Here is a 15,828-nt window from a genome sequence, read left to right as displayed (position 1 = left end):
TAGCAATTTGGTCAGTGATTAATACCCACACTGAGTATGGCTGTGGGATAAAGCATTTTCCCAATGGTAAAATCAAAAAGGAATTTTCTAGTCATCTTAAATCCTGTTCTGCCGCTCCCATTAACCAACTAGAAGGTAAACACAGTGAATTTCTTTTATAAGACATGGAGCTCTGATCCAAGATGGTGTTTCTTCGTAGCTTTCCTTTCTTTGATGCCTGATACAGTGCACAGCACAAATCCTGGAGGATAAGGTGTTTTCCTTCTGCACCTGTCTTCCTAGCCATTGTAGGGAACCAGAATAGGCCACCTCCAAATATGCCACTTTGGCATGAGGATTATTTTGAGCTGAAAGTAGTTAAACAGTAGATGCAGGAAGAGCCCTCTGCCTTCCCACATTCTGCCTAAATCATACATTTCCCATGAGAAAAGCGCTCTCCCTAGACCAGGGAGAGGAGAACGTTTTGACCGCTGGAGATGGGGCACCAATGCTGAGATGAATCTGTACAAACAGACCTACTAACTCAACCCTTATCTTCCATTAGCTTCCCCGTGTGTCTCCTAGTCACTGCCCCACAATTTACCCCTCCTCAGAGCTCAAATCTCTTTTCCTTTGTTTTGTCACATCTCCACAAATTGATTACTGCTCTTTCATCAAAACAGTACATAAGCTGTCTGGCTTGTTTCTCTGGTGTTTTCACTTCTTTCTAGAAAGCATCCCCCTCACCTCCCCAACCCCGTCACATGCCATGTAAAAACATTAAGATCAAATAAAATGTGTATCCTTTTTCTCCTGCTGTCTGTTGTCAGTTTATTTTGTAGGCCCCAGCTACAGCACCTAAGAGGGTAGAGGAAGTCTTTTCTTCCCTCCAACATGTTCTTAAACCAAGGGTGTTGTTCCCTGGACATGTTTATTTGTTCGTGAAATATTTGAGAATCTAGCTATTTCCCCTTTTGACCCAGAAACTCACCCAAGTGTCAGGGAGGAAGAAATTTCCCCTCCGCCCTCTTGAGTTTTCGTGGCTAGACTAGTAATAAAATTAACACCAGACAGATTAACAGGAGAAAAAGAAACACATTTTAATTCATGTGCCTGAAGGTCCCATAGAAATGGGACTTAAGGAGTGGGGCAGCTTTTATACTTTTTAGACAAAGAAACAATACATTTGTGAGGAACTGACAGGACAAAGAAACTTCATTTTGGGTGCCCAATTAGTGAAGAATCTAAACAGAGCTTGGGCTTGGGTAGTAAACTAAAAGAAGTGGTAAGGTTTGTTTATACAGGCTTCTCTACCATGTTCCCTACCTCTGGTGATAAAGGTGTCCTTCTTCCAGATGCAGGGAGGGAACCTTTCATATGAGATTTATTTCCTGCTTTTCAGGCAGACGCAGGAGGGTCAGAGTTTCCTTCTTGCATCAGCTGCTTCTCAAGCAACTTTAATTCAAATTCATCAATCTGTCGTGGTGGCATAATTTGGGGCTGCCCACCCTGAGCCCCGACACAAATATTCTGTTCTAACATGAAAACCATCAGCAAGGAGATTCAGAAACTTTTATTAACTTGGGTGCTACCCCTCTTCCAGATGTAGTTGAATCTGTTTGGTCATAAAAGGGCATGGGAGCTACAGGGAGCTCCTCCTGGTGGTGAGGGCTCTTCCTTGTTCACACGAGGGGCATGTCCGCATCTGTTCCCCTCAGCAGAGTGGTCACGTGCTCCATCCAGCCCGGGCTTCCCAGGGCAGACCTGGCTTTCAGTGTTCCCCCCTGGCAACAGCCACAGTTTCTGGATTTTGAGGTGAGCAATGTGCTCAAGTTCAGAATTCTGTTAAGTCTCAGATCCCACCTGCAGGGAAAGAGGGCAGAACGGGCATCTTTGGCTTTGGGAAGAGGCAGCATGAAGATCTATGGTGGCCCTTGTCCTGGGGTACAGAGGTTGAATCTCAGAGATGGAGTTTTGGGTGGAATAGAAAAAAATAGCTTTATTGCTTTGCCAGGCAAAGGGGGCCACAGCAGGCTAATGCCCTCAAAATTCTGTGTCCTGACCTGGAGGGGGTAGTGAAGAGTTTTACAGTAATGGTTCAAAGAGGGCGTGATCATCTCATGGACATTTTTCTGATTGGTTGGTGGGGAGGTAAGTGGGAGTCAGCATCATCAGCCTTCTGGTTCCAACCAGTCTGGGGTCTGTGTGCTTATGGGCAGCATACAGTTAACTTCTGCTACCTGGTGGGGGCTTCAGTGTCTGCAAAACAGCTCAAAGATATTGTTACTTGTATCTCTTGAGGGGGAACCAGGACCCTGCCCCAAGGTTGCACTGTTGTTTCTTGGCTGCCCCTCCCTTGTCTCTGTACCCCCTCCCTTCCCTGATTAGCAACTGTTTGAACCTGCCCTTTGGAACCCAGGGAAGGTCAGGGAGGCTGAATGAAGCCTATTTCCTGTAATCAAGAAATGAGGACACAGAAAGGCTTTCATGCCCAGGAGCCCCACAGGGTCCTACTCGGTTTCAGCCCCAACACCTCTTCATAGGGCACTGGAGTTGGAGGGAACACAAAACGGTGATGTTCACAAGCCCTTGATCATTGAAGTCATGGCTCACTTGGGTCCCCGTGATTCCTTGGGTTGCTGGGCAGAGGTGGGAATGAGGCTCAGAGCACAGCCACTAAGCACCCTTGTCCTTAAACTGACCCCACCAAGTTCCCTCAAGTTAGTCACACTCACCTTTTTCCTCTCGATCAGTACATTTTGAGAGTATTCACAGTGAGAAATCTGGAGTCTTTGGGTTCTTCCTCCCAATCCTCAAACCACCTTCAGAGATGTAAGCAGATGAATTAAGCCCCAACTAAGAGAAGACAAAGTTACTGCTCCAGTGAAGGGAGGTGGGGAAGAGGGCAACAGAAGGAAGGGTCTGGAACAATGGTTCTGATTGTTGTCCTCACGCAGGCAGCGTCAACATCACCAGGCACTTGTTAGAATCGCAAATTCTCGGGCTTTGACCAGATCTTTTGAATCAGAATTGCTGGGGATGGGCTGGTAATCTTTTTTAATAAGTCTTCCAGGTGATTCTGATGCTCAAATTTGAGAAACACTTGCCTAAAAGACCGTGCATTGAACTGTGGGCACAGCCCCATCCATAATGGGCCAATAAGGCAACCAGCCCTTCTGTCTCAGTGTCCTCAATCTGAGGCAGGAGCAGAATAGTGAATCTCAGTGCTTCCTTGCACCAGATTCACCCAGGCAGCTTGGTAACGAAAGACAGGCTTTGGTCCCTTATCTCCCCAGAGAAAGGGAGGAGATTGGGACTGGGTATTGATAAAGATTCTCTCTTTGACCAATCCTGGAAGCCCTCTTTTTTTTTTTTTAAATATTTATTTATTTGGTTGTGCTGGGTCTTAGCTGTGGCATGTAGGCTCCTTAGTTGCAACACGTGGTTGCAGCAGGCGGGCTCCTTAGTTGTGGCATGCGAACTCTTAGTTGCGGCATGCGTGTGGGATCTAGTTCCCTGACCAGAGATCGAACCCAGGCCCCCTGAATTGGGAGCGCAGAGTCTTACCCCGTGCGCCACCAGGGAGGTCCCTAGGAGCCCTCTTTTGACTACTTCTCAACCTTGGGCCCTGTCTTCAGCCTGGTAAGTCAGTTTAGGGAGAACCCCCCATCCCTGATGTCTGATTACCTGGTCTGCCTCCAGCAGGAACCCTGTTAGGTCAGTTTAGCAACAATCCCCCCTGCCTTGGATGTCTTCTCTTAGTAAACTTCTACCCTGGATCCCCACCAGGGCCCCCACCCCTCCTTGGCTGTAAATGCCCTGCTGTCTTTGCCGCATGAGGAGGTGAGTCTCACCTGTCTCCCTACTGCAATAGTCTTGGCACCTGGTCCTAAATAATGTCTTCCCTATGGGTGTAACAAGTGTCAGAGTAAATTTTCCTCTAACACATTTTCTTAAACGTGTGCATGTGTAAGAAGCTGCTCAAGCAGGTCTGATATAGCTCCCTGGTCAGAAACCCACATGCACTGTGGTTACAAGCATGGGCACTGGAGTCAGACAGACCTGGGTGAAACCTAAGCTCAGCTTCTTGGGACTGCATGACCTGACTGGTTACCTAACCCAAGCATCGTCAGCTGCAGAGTGGGCAATTTCTCTCTCCCTCTCTCTCTCTCTGGTGAAAAGATCAAATGAAGTAAGGTCTTTACAGTAGTAAGCACAGCACTGGTCCATAATAGGCAACAAACAAACCAAGTCTTAGCTGCTTTAAGTAATAATTATCCTTAGATGGATGTGCTACATTCGATAGGATACTTCTGGATAAGGACAGGGTAAAATAGGTGATTTGTTTTGTAACCACGGAAAGTATATTTATTATGAATAAAAGTCTTCAATACTCCATGGATGAGTCTGGGGGATAATTCACAGAAAGGAATCACTTTATCCTTACACATATGCCCTTCTTGCTTTTTAAGCATTCAAGGGCAAAAGTGGGTCAAAAGCAGGTCACCTGAGACAGGTACATCTGACCCATGGGCAGCAGCCCAGCATGGCCGAGGCTGGGATCCAACACCCTTCAGGGGCAGGTGCCCACAGACCGTGGAGACCAAGAGCAGTCGGGCGCTGAGCCTGTCCTCCAAGTGGAAACAGTGAAGAGCAGATGCTTCTCCCAGGCCAAGGTCAGGGTGGTCCAACCCCGCTAGAAACCTCAAGGGCACACAAGTGGGAATGCTTTTCAGGAAGCCAAACTTGACCCATCTCACAGTATAGACCCAACAACACTAATTAGCCCAGGTTTACTACTCCCTAAAGGAGTCATTCCATTTGACAAGGGATTGAGAGTAGAGACAACAGCTCCAGCTCTGTACCCAGTTCCCAGAACAGATTCCAGCATACGTGCTGACGGATGCTCACAGGCATTTGTCCACTTGAAGTTGCTTGTTTCTGACATTTGCTTTGCGATGGTTCTGGAGAAGAGTGGCCCCTTCTCCGCTTGTGATCAGCAACTGCTCCTCAAAGTAGAGTCGCTGTTCAACCTCAGAACAGTCACTGGCTCGAGGCACGACTGTTTCCAGAGCTGCCCAGACCTCTGCCTTGCTGGCTCTCTGCTGCCTTGCTCTCTTGAGGTAACTGTAGACCTCCTCAAACACCTCCGCCCCCAGCTTCTGCACAGCTGATCTGCCAAGCAAGTTAGGAAAGAGTAAGAAGTGTTACATATTGAGATCACTTTAGAGAAAATGTACTGTCAGCCCTCCGTGTCACGGATGGTTGAATCTGGGGGTGCGGAACCCGAGGACACTGACGGCCGACTGCGCTGCCATTTTATACGAGGGAATTGAGCATCCGTGGATTTTGTTATCTGTGAGGGCGGGGGTGAGGAGAGCTTCCTGAAACCAATCCTCTGTGGATCCCGAGGAACAACTGAATTTTAAAAGCATTTAATACACAAATAACATTGTAACCCTGGGATTTAGAGAAAAACAAGACCTTGAACATTCAACAATATTCAACAAATACTTCTTGAATGTTTATTACATGACAATTACCCTTCTAAGAACTATGAATACAGCATTCAACAAGTGAGGCAAATTCCGACCTTCATGGAGCTTACCTTCTAGGGCAGTGGCCCCCAACCTTTTTGGCACCAGGCACCGGTTTCTTGGAAGACAATTTTTCCACGGACGGGGGTGGGTGGGGATGGTCCAGGCAGTAATGCGAGCGATGGGGAGCGGCAGATGAAGCTTCGCTTGCTCGCCTGCCCGCCGCTCACCTCCTGCTGTGCGGCCTGGTTCCTAACAGGCTGCGGCCCGGGGGTTGGGGACCCCTGTTCTAGGGTAAAGAATAAACAGGTAACTAATGAGATGCATCCATAATAAAATAGGTGGTGCTAAGTGCAATGAAGAAGAAAGCAGTGTGAGAGATGGAGAAGGTGGGTGGACAGGGCAGTCCTCTCTGAGGAGGGGTTGTTGAGAGAGACCCACAGGAAGTGAGCTAATATTGGGGAGAAGAGGTGAGGGGACCTTGAGGCTAAAACTTGCAGGAGAAATATCCAGAAGGCGAGTGTGTCCGGAGTCAAGCAAACAAAGGGAAGAGGATGGTTGAGATAGGAAATCAGAAATAATGATAATGAGAACAATCAAATGATAATGAGAAGAGAGAGGCAGAGGAGGGGAGAAGAATAGTCCTATTACCCACCCGCTAGGCACTTTTCTACTCACTTACCCTTTACCACAGCTCTGTAAGGGAGGCATTTTTAAAAATCCCTATTTTACAGATGAAGAGACTGAGGCTTAAAGGCTTAAAGGTAATTTGGCCAAGTTCCCATGGCGACCAGTGCTCACTTCCATACTTGCCCCAGTCCTGGTCCATGTGGAGCCACAATCTGTGTTATAATCATATTGCCACACCTGGAATGTTTATTTTGCCTCTGTTTCCCCTCATCTCTAGCCAGGGTTGCAAACTAAAGGCTTATGGGCTAAGCTTGGCATGGGACATGTTTTTTTCCATCAGCACCATGTTCTATTTTCTCCTGTTTTATTCGTATTTTTTACACTTGAATGTGAAAATCTTCAGGCTGGGCCTGCCCTCCACACTCTCTATTTTCTGCCTCTTCTTCACTCACCTCCCTCACTCCTGACCATTTTATCCTAGGCTGCATCCACCTGCCTGACTCAAGGGCACTCGAGTGTTGAGAATTTTGTTTTACAGTTCACAATTGTTAATGGCTCCATACTGCTCCACCGAATCTGTGTGCCGACACTTTCCTAATCACTCCTCCACCATTCATTTAGTTTCTTTTCACAATAACACCGTATGGACACCCTTAGGAGCATAGCTTTTTCATTTAGGGGAATCTTTTCTGGCATCAAACTTCTAGAAGTGGAGCTAATTACATAAGTGTGTCCACCCTGTGAAAACTCATATATACAATTATGATTCATGCCTTTTTCTGTATATGTATTGAGTTTGATTAAAAAATAAAATATTTTGTGAGAACAGATTAGGTTGATGTGTATGCAGTCATCCCTCAGTATTGGCAGGGTATTGGTTCCAGGACTCCCTGCAGATAACAAAACCCATGGATGCTCAAGCCCCTTATATAAAATGGCATAGTATTTGCATATAAACTACCCACACATCATCTCTAGATTAGTTACAATACCTAATACAATGTAAATGCTATGTAAATAGATGTAAATACAATGTAAATGCTATGTAAATTGTTGCTGGTTTGCAGCAAATTCAAGTTTTGCTTTTTGGAACTTTCTGGAATTTTTTTTTCAAATATTTTTGATCCCCAGTTGAAGTCACGGTTGCAGAACCCATGCATACTAAGGGCCAAGTATAAATATTTTTATAACTTTAACTGTGAATAAATGTTTCTTTATTCTTCATTTCAATGGATTTGGTGAAAAGAAAAATCAGGTTGTTTTTTGTTTTCCAAAATTTTTAAAGCATTACTGCTAGACAGTAATGATGGTAATGTTGACAATAACATTGAAGGCATTAATCACAGACGGTTTCATTCATTTTTTATGCTTTTGTTGTACAGTAATATTCAACCTTGTAATCCCTAGAACACAAGGATCTGGGTTAGGTATTGTGGCAGATAAAAAGAAGAAGTAATTGATCCTGCTCTAGTTTAGAGGTTTGTAATTATAATGCAAGATATATGCATCTTAAATTTTAACTAACATTTTTTTTTTTTCGGTACACGGGCCTCTCACTGTTGTGGCCTCTCCCATTGCGGAGTACAGGCTCCGGACGCACACGCTCAGCGGCCATGGGTCACAGGCCCAGCCACTCCATGGCATGTGGGATCTTCCCAGACCGGGGCACGAACCCGTGTCCCCTGCATCAGCAGGCGGACTCTCAACTACTGCGCCACCAGGGAAGCCCTTAACTATCATTGTTATAGTACTTCAGAACTTGCAAAATGCCTTTACATTTATTATCAAAAATGACCTTTGTGAACTAGACAATACATTGAACATTTATCTCCGTTTTACAGATGAGAATAAGTAGGCTGACTTTCACAAACTAACACAACCACTAGGTTGATAGAACTTGAACTCAAACACAGGTCTTGGAACTACAAGTGCTGGAGAGATAAGCAGCCCTAGGGCCCCACATCCTCCAGCTTGTGTAGGTTTCTAACTCTGCCAAGAGATTATCAGAACCAATCCCAGGATGCCTCACATCCCTAGTCTCAGCCACTTGCAGAAATCCAAGCTTTCCTTGCTGACATGTACCAAATCATGGTCAGATCCTACCACTTCCCTGCCTCACAGACTCATATAACATTAGGGTCTGATCTCTTCTCTACTCTCATTTATCAAGTCGTGTATAATCTGTCTCCTGCTTTCTTCCACCAACCTGCTCTGTCTTGTCCACAGTCTGTCTTAGCCACTAGGTTCCAATCACACCTACCTCCTTTCTGTTCCTTAAATACAACCCAAGTCTTATTCCCACCTCCAGGCCTTTGCACTAGCTGTACCCTCTTCCCTGAAATGCCTTTCCCTTTGATCTTCATATAACTGCCTCCTTCTTGCCATTCAGATCTCAGCTTACATATCTCCTTCTTGGAGAAACCATCCTTGACCACTGAGTCTAATGGATCCATCCAGTTATTCCACAGGATCACATTACCTGAACCATTTGCACAGCACTTATCACTCTCTGGTATTTTTCTTCTATCTTTTTGCATATATTTGTTTACTGTTACTCCCCTAATTACCCTACTCCCCTAATTAGCATACAGATTCCATAAAGGAGGGACTCAGTACCTAGAACAGGACCAGGCATGCAGTAGGTGTTCAGGAAATACTTGGGGAATGAAGGAACAACCCAGACAGCCAATAATTATCGTCAAATAGTGTCTCATGAAAGTTTACTGTTGGGAAAATCAGGGAACACCTAGTGGAGGAGAAAGGGGCACTGTAACAACTGGAGGACTGTGGGTGGGAGCCAACCGTGGGAGCAGCGGGAGACCAGTGAGGCGGCCTGGCAGGTACGGAGGATGCGCGAAGAAGAGGGTGAGAACCACATGAACACAACATTAAAGAACCTTAGAATGTAATTATTAATATTAACCATTGATGATAAAGAAGCCCCAAAATGTTCCCTGAAAACATAAAAAATAACTAACAGTTCTTGAGTTTTCTCTGTGTGCCAGGTTCCATTCTGAGCATTGTCTCAGATCATCCTTTTAAATCCTCATAACAACAGTATGGATAGACATTATCATTATTCCCATTTTACAGATGGGATAGAGGAGGGTATTAAATAACTTGCCCACTGCCACCTAGCTTTGAAGTGGTGGAGCTGGAATGTGAGTCCTAGTATTTTCACTCCAGAACTCATTCTTTTCATCACTATGTTATGGACTTTGGATTCAGAGAGAACACAGTTGGATCCTGGCTCTCCCTTTCACTGGCTGTGTGATCTTGGGCCAGTTACTTGACCTCTCTGAGCCTTGGGTTTTTCATATTTAAGTGGAGGTTACAGACACACACACACACACAGACACACACAAACACACACACATTTTAGCAGAGTACCTGTCACCTACCAGGAACCCGATAGCCATTGTTTTTACTATCATGTACATTACTGTTGCTTTCCCAATGGTGAATTGCACGGTAATCCTATTTCAGTTTAACTGGAAGCTTCAAGTAATTTTGTAATTCTACTGCCAGTTAAGACACTATTTTAGGGAACTTCCCTGGTGGCACAGTGGTTAAGGCTCCGCACTCCCAATGCATGGGGTGGGAGTTTGACCCCTGGTCAGGGAACTAGATCCCACATGCATGCCACAACTAAGGAGCCTAGGTGCCACAACTAAGGATCCCACCTGCCACAACTAAGGAGCCCGTCTACTGCAACCAAGACCTGGCGCAACGAACTAAATTAAAACAAAAAAAGATACTATCTTAAATATTTTTTATCTTTTCTAACTGAATTTGAAAAAAAATGACATAAAAAGTCTGGTGGCACAGTGGGAGTTTAAAAAAGAAGTAATTTTGTAGAAGTAATCATGAAAACCGAGTTTAGCAGAAAGCATTAAGAAACACAGATTATTCTTCAGACACAGTTTAAGGAAACTTGAAAATGGTTTTACAGAATATAAAAAATTCCTGCACATCACATATGTATGAGGTACTGCAGGAATAGAATGGCGCCATGAGCTTTCCCTTTAACACCTCTATCTTAATGATCACTGGTGCTAACAAGTACCAGGAAACTTTTTGAAAGATGGATTTTGTACCCCCTCTCTCCATGTCTAGTATTTCAAATGGCTGTCTCTGAATCTGGTGGGCAGAGACAGGACAGATCTCTGCACAGAGACAGACGACTGCATTTTCTATGCCTGGGTGACATGTGGCACCCCCAGATGGGAGGTGTGACTTTCAGGCCCTTTGTGAAAATGGTGTTGCCTTCTGTTCTGTGCCCTGGGCACAGGTTCTTGTTTGTTGGGTACCCTGCTATAGCTAATCATTCCTGGAAGGGTTATTTTATTTGTGATCTAAACATCTGCTAGTAAATGTAGATGAATAAACTGTCTAAAAAGCAAAATCCATCTAGGTATAATTTATGAGACACATGTAATATATAGGGCATTGAAAGGTTGAGAGTAAACAAATCTAAAAAAAAGGACATGCCAGGCAAATAATAACCAAAAGAAATCTGGGGTAGCTATATTAATATGAGACAAAATAGATTTTAAGGGAAAAAAAGCATTATTAGAATAAAGAATGACACTAGAAATGAAAACCATTCAACTCACCAGGAAGAAATAAAAATTCTAAACTCACATGCATCTAATAAAGTAGAATCAAAACACATCAAGCACTACAGGGAGAAACTGTCAGTTACATCCTCATAATGTAGGATTTCAATATACCTTGCTCAGTTATTGATGGAAAGCATTTGAAAAATTAGTAATAGAATATCTGGATATACTTAATAAGCTAAATTTAATAGATATATATAGGACCCTCTCCCTCCTGATGATTAGAGAACCTACACTCTTCCCAGACTCTTATGTAACATTTACAAAAACTGACCATATACTAGACAACAATTCAAGTCTCCACACATTTCAAATAATTGATTTTATACAAGATCTAGTTATCTGACCACAATACAATTGTTAGAAACCTATAACAAAAATATGGAGTAAACAGTTCTGTGTTTGTAAATTTATTTATTCTAAATAAGTTGTGGGTCAATCAAGAAATTAGGCATGCCATTAAACAAACTTATTTTAAGCCAAAAGAAAAGTGACAGGTGTGCTAGCATTGTAAGATTGCAGCGTAAATTTACTTTGACACTTGGAAAATAGGCTGTAATATTTCTGCAATGATGTGTTCCAGTATTTTAGGAATCATAAAATAGAGAATTCTATTTAAGGGGACTCTCTTGCTGTTATCTAAGATTTGGAAAGAGAGGGGAGTGTTCCCTGTGCTGTTTAAGGGGAAAAAGGGGGTTCTAGGTTTGTTTTTTCAAAGGGAGGGGGACAGGAACCAACTCTTTAGTTAGGTGGATATCTCAAATAAAAATAACTTACATTTTCAAATGAAAAAAAGTATATTTTAATCCTTTTTCACCTATTTTGTCCTATGCTTCATATCCTTGATCAATTTTATCCTCTTGTTCAAAGTATTTTAAGTGTTTAAGAGATCCTAAATATCATCTTAGTCCAGATGGTTCATTTACAGGCTGGTGCTCTTTGGGCTGGATCACCACCCTGCCCAGGCCAGTGGCAGACACAGGGGAGCTGAAGGAAGCCTCCCACGGTTCTAAAGAAGTTCCAGCTGCCTGGAGAAACCCCCAGTATATATATTTGGCTGATTCTCCAGCTGAAAAACTCCATTAAACTGCAGGGGAGCACTTCCGCCCTCCTCTGCCTAGCTCCTCCAAACTCAATCTCTCATCCTCCAAACTCCTTTACTGACCTCTTCTCATGTTTACTTGTTCTTTGTAAGCAATATATTTATCATATCTATTTATTTTCCCATCAGCTATTGATTGCTCTGTGTGCCCTCTATCTCTCAGGGGCTCTAAAGAAGAGGTCTGTGTCTGTATGGTTCTATAAGGACGGCAAACAAAAATGTCCTCACATTTTAAATATTATTTTAGTTTGGAAGCCATCTCACACTTAGAGAAGAGTTACAGGTATAGTTCAAAGAACACTTTTTTTTTTTTTGCGGTTCGCGGGCCTCTCACTGTTGTGGCCTCTCCCGTTGCGGAGCACAGGCTCCGGACGCGCAGGCTCAGCGGCCATGGCTCACGGTCCCAGCCGCTCCGCGGCATGTGGGATCTTCCTGGACCGGGGCACGAACCCGTGTCCCCTGTCTCGGCAGGCGGACTCTCAATGACTGCGCCACCAGGGAAGCCCCAAGGAACACTTTTTTGACTTAAGCCTTTTGAGAATAGGTTGCTGAACTGATGCCCCTTTCTCCCATACTTTGTGTGTATTCTTTACAAATAAAGATACTCTCTTACATAATCACAGACCAGCCATCAAAATCACGAAATTACCACTGATATATTACTGTCATCTAATTCTCTAATCCATTCAGGTTTCCCCAGTTGTCCAGTAATGCCTCTTATAATAAAAGGATCTGGGTCAAAATAATTATGTTGCATTTATTTGTCAAGTCTCTTAAATCTCCTTTAATGACCTTGACACTTTCAAAGGTTTGAAGCAAGTTGTTTTGTAGACTGTCCGTCAATTGGCGTTGTCCTTGCCCATGGGACTTATCAAGTCTAGCTATCCCTCCTTTTACATATTGGCCTGAAAGACAGGAGTAGAGCCCTCTATTACTTCAGGGCATTCTTTGAGAGCTCCACCTGCACCCCTTCAAGAAAGTTCTCTCTTCTCTAGAGTCCAAAAAATGCCCTGGTGGTAATAGTATCTTGGTGCCTAGTTCATGATTCTTCCCTACAGCTTTGTTCCCAGTGTCCTGTAAGAAATAAGGGATCTCCTAAGGGAAAGGAAGCAGCTTGTGAAGTAAGCTTCCAGACATTCAGGAAAGAATGCCCTGAACATTCTACCCACTTGATATCTCCACTTGAATGTCTGGTAGGCATCTTACAGTTATCACGCCCAGTTGAATTGCTGATCTTCCCTCCATATCATCCTAGTGCTGCAGCCTTCCCCATGTCTGTTCATGTCAGTTCCTGCCTTCCAATTTCTCAGGCCACAAACCTTTAGGTCACCCTTGATTTGTCTCTTTCTGTCACACTCCAATGGTCCACTGTCTCTCATAATCAGACCAGTTAAATCCTATTGGCTCTCACCATTTCCATCACTACCACCCTGGTCCAAGCTGCCATGCTCTCTCACCTGACTGCTTCAATAGTTTCTCAATTGGTCTCCTGATTCTACCCTCACTCCCCTATAGTCTGTTGTCAACTCAGCAGCCAGAGTGACCCTGATGCCTTCCTCCTCTGCTCAAAACCCTCTTTTGGGCCCCACATCTCACCCAGAGTAAAGTCAAGGTCCTTCTGGTGGTCTAGAATATCCTGAACGATCTTCCCGCCATACCTCTGCAAACACATCTCCTCCCTCCCTCCCCTCACTCACTCCCTTCCAGCTACACTGACCCCCTTGACCTTCCCTGAACACACTGGGCACATCCCATGCCAGGGTCTTTGCACTTGCTGGTCCCTCTGACCAGAATGCTCTTTCTCCAGATATTCATATCTCTTTTCTTCATCCTCTTCAAGTCTTTGCCCTGGTGTCATCTTTTCAGAGACCTACCCTGACCACCTTCTTTAAAACTGTAAACTTTACCCCCATTCTGCACTGCCAGTCTACCCTCTCTGCTTTGTATGTTCTTCTTAACATTGTTACTTTCTACTGTACTCTGCTTTCCCTTTATGATTTGTCAATCACCCCATTTGAAAATAAGGTCCATAGGGCAGGGATTATTTTCACCTTTTTTGTTCACTGATCCCACTGCTTGGAATAGTGCCTGGCACAGAACAAGTACACAATAAATACTTGTCCGATGAATGAATATATACCTTGAAAGCCAAGTAAGGAAGGAATAAGGTGATGTTATACAATTTTATTTTAAAATATTTGCATCTGAGGTGGGGGTCAAGGTGGTGAAGTAGGAAGACTCTGAGCTCCCCTCCTCGCGTGGACACACCAAAGTTACAGCTACTCACAGAGCAACCACCACTGAGAACAACCTGAAGATTAGCAGGAAAAATTTCCCACAATTAAAGACGTAAAGAAGGAACCACAATGAGCTGGTTAAGAGAGGCAAAAATGGGTCCAGCCATATCCCCTGGTCGGTGACCCACTGGCAGCCACAAGCCACTGAGCTGCACAGACAGCAGGGGGTCAGCCTGCTTATGAGCATGACCACAGTGGTCGGTCCCACCACATCAGAAGTGCACATGCGGCTGACGCAAGGAGCACCCCTAGAGCACATAGGTCCGACGGGGGTGTGCTGCTGGGCCTCACAGGACGTCTCCTGTAAGGACGTCTCCACTTTTCCAAGATCAGAAGACATAATGGACCTGCCTGATATGTAGAAATAAACACAGAGAAGTAGGGGAAATGAGGAGACAGAAGAATATGTGCCATTTATATATATATACACACACACATATACACACACGATGGAATAGCCACTGAAAAGAATGAAATCTTGCCATTTTTGATAACTTGGATAAATCTAGAGGGTATTATGCTACGTGAAACAAGTCAGACAGAGAAAGACAAATACCATATGATTTCACTTACGTGTGGAATCTAAAAACAAAACAAATGAACAAACAAAAAGAAAACAGACTCATAGATACAGAGAACAAACACGTGGTTCCCAGAGAGGTGGGGTGGGGTGAAATAGGTGAGGGGAATTAAGAGGTACAAACTTCCAATTATAAAATTAAAAAGTCTCAGGGAGGTGTTGTACAGCACAGTGAATATCATCAATGGTGCTCTAATAGCTTTGTTTGGGGACAGATGTTTACTAGACTTATTGGCGCCAACATTTTGCAATGTATTTAAATGGCGAATCACTAAGTTTTATACTTGAGACTAACATAATATTGTACATCAACTACATTAAAATAAAAGATAAAAATAAAAATATATGCATCCCTAGTATTTGCTCTAAGAATTAACACATAGTGAAATTACAACCTAATTTTGTCAAGTGTAATATCACTTCTGTGATTTTTACTTGTTTTCCAAATTGTTTTTTAAGATAAAACTCTGATCAAGTGTAGTTTTCACTATTTCTTATGTTACTTTCATCGTATTTCAAGTGGATTGGCTTTATGAGGCCTGTGCAATCATCTGTGGATAAAAATGACCTCATATTTCCCTGAGTGGAAAGGAACAAGCTTTGTTTTTTAATTTATTTTTTAAATTAATTTATTTATTTTTAACATCTTTATTGGAGTATAATTGCTTTACAATGTTGTGTTAGTTTCTGCTTTATAATAAAGTGAATCAGCTATATGTATACATATATCCTCATATCCCCTCCCTCTTGCGTCCCCCTCCCTCCCTCCCTATCCCACTCCTCTAGGTGGTCACACAGTACAGAGCTGATCACCCTGTGCTATGCGGCTGCTTCCCACTAGCTTTCTATTTTACATTTGGTAGTGTATATATTCCATTGTTTTCTTTCTTTTTTTTTTTTTACATCTTTATTGGAGTATAATAGCTTTACAATGGTGTGTTAGTTTCTGCTTTATAACAAAGTGAATCAGTTATACATATACATATCTTCCCATATCTCTTCCCTCTTGTGTCTCCCTTCTACCCTCCCTATCCCACCCATCCAGGCGGTCACAAAGCACAAAGCTGATCTCCCTGTGCTA

The 15,828-nt window shown here is 43.6% G+C and overlaps 1 long non-coding RNA gene across 1 annotated transcript in view; it reads right to left on the bottom strand.

Annotated features, from left to right (window-relative positions):
* Positions 1 to 5,694: 5,694 nt before the first annotated feature.
* Positions 5,695 to 15,828, bottom strand: part of LOC141278527 (uncharacterized) — a 94,271-nt gene continuing 84,137 nt past the window's right edge. The window contains exon 3 of the long non-coding RNA XR_012331291.1: positions 5,695 to 5,805. This is a non-coding gene — a long non-coding RNA (uncharacterized lncRNA). The remainder of the gene's footprint in view (positions 5,806 to 15,828) is intronic.

The sequence above is a fragment of the Tursiops truncatus genome, chromosome 4 (assembly GCF_011762595.2).
Source record: "Tursiops truncatus isolate mTurTru1 chromosome 4, mTurTru1.mat.Y, whole genome shotgun sequence".
NCBI lineage: Eukaryota > Metazoa > Chordata > Mammalia > Artiodactyla > Delphinidae > Tursiops > Tursiops truncatus.
The sequence above is the reverse complement of the archived record's forward strand: the minus strand, read 5'-3'. Positions and strand labels throughout refer to the sequence as shown.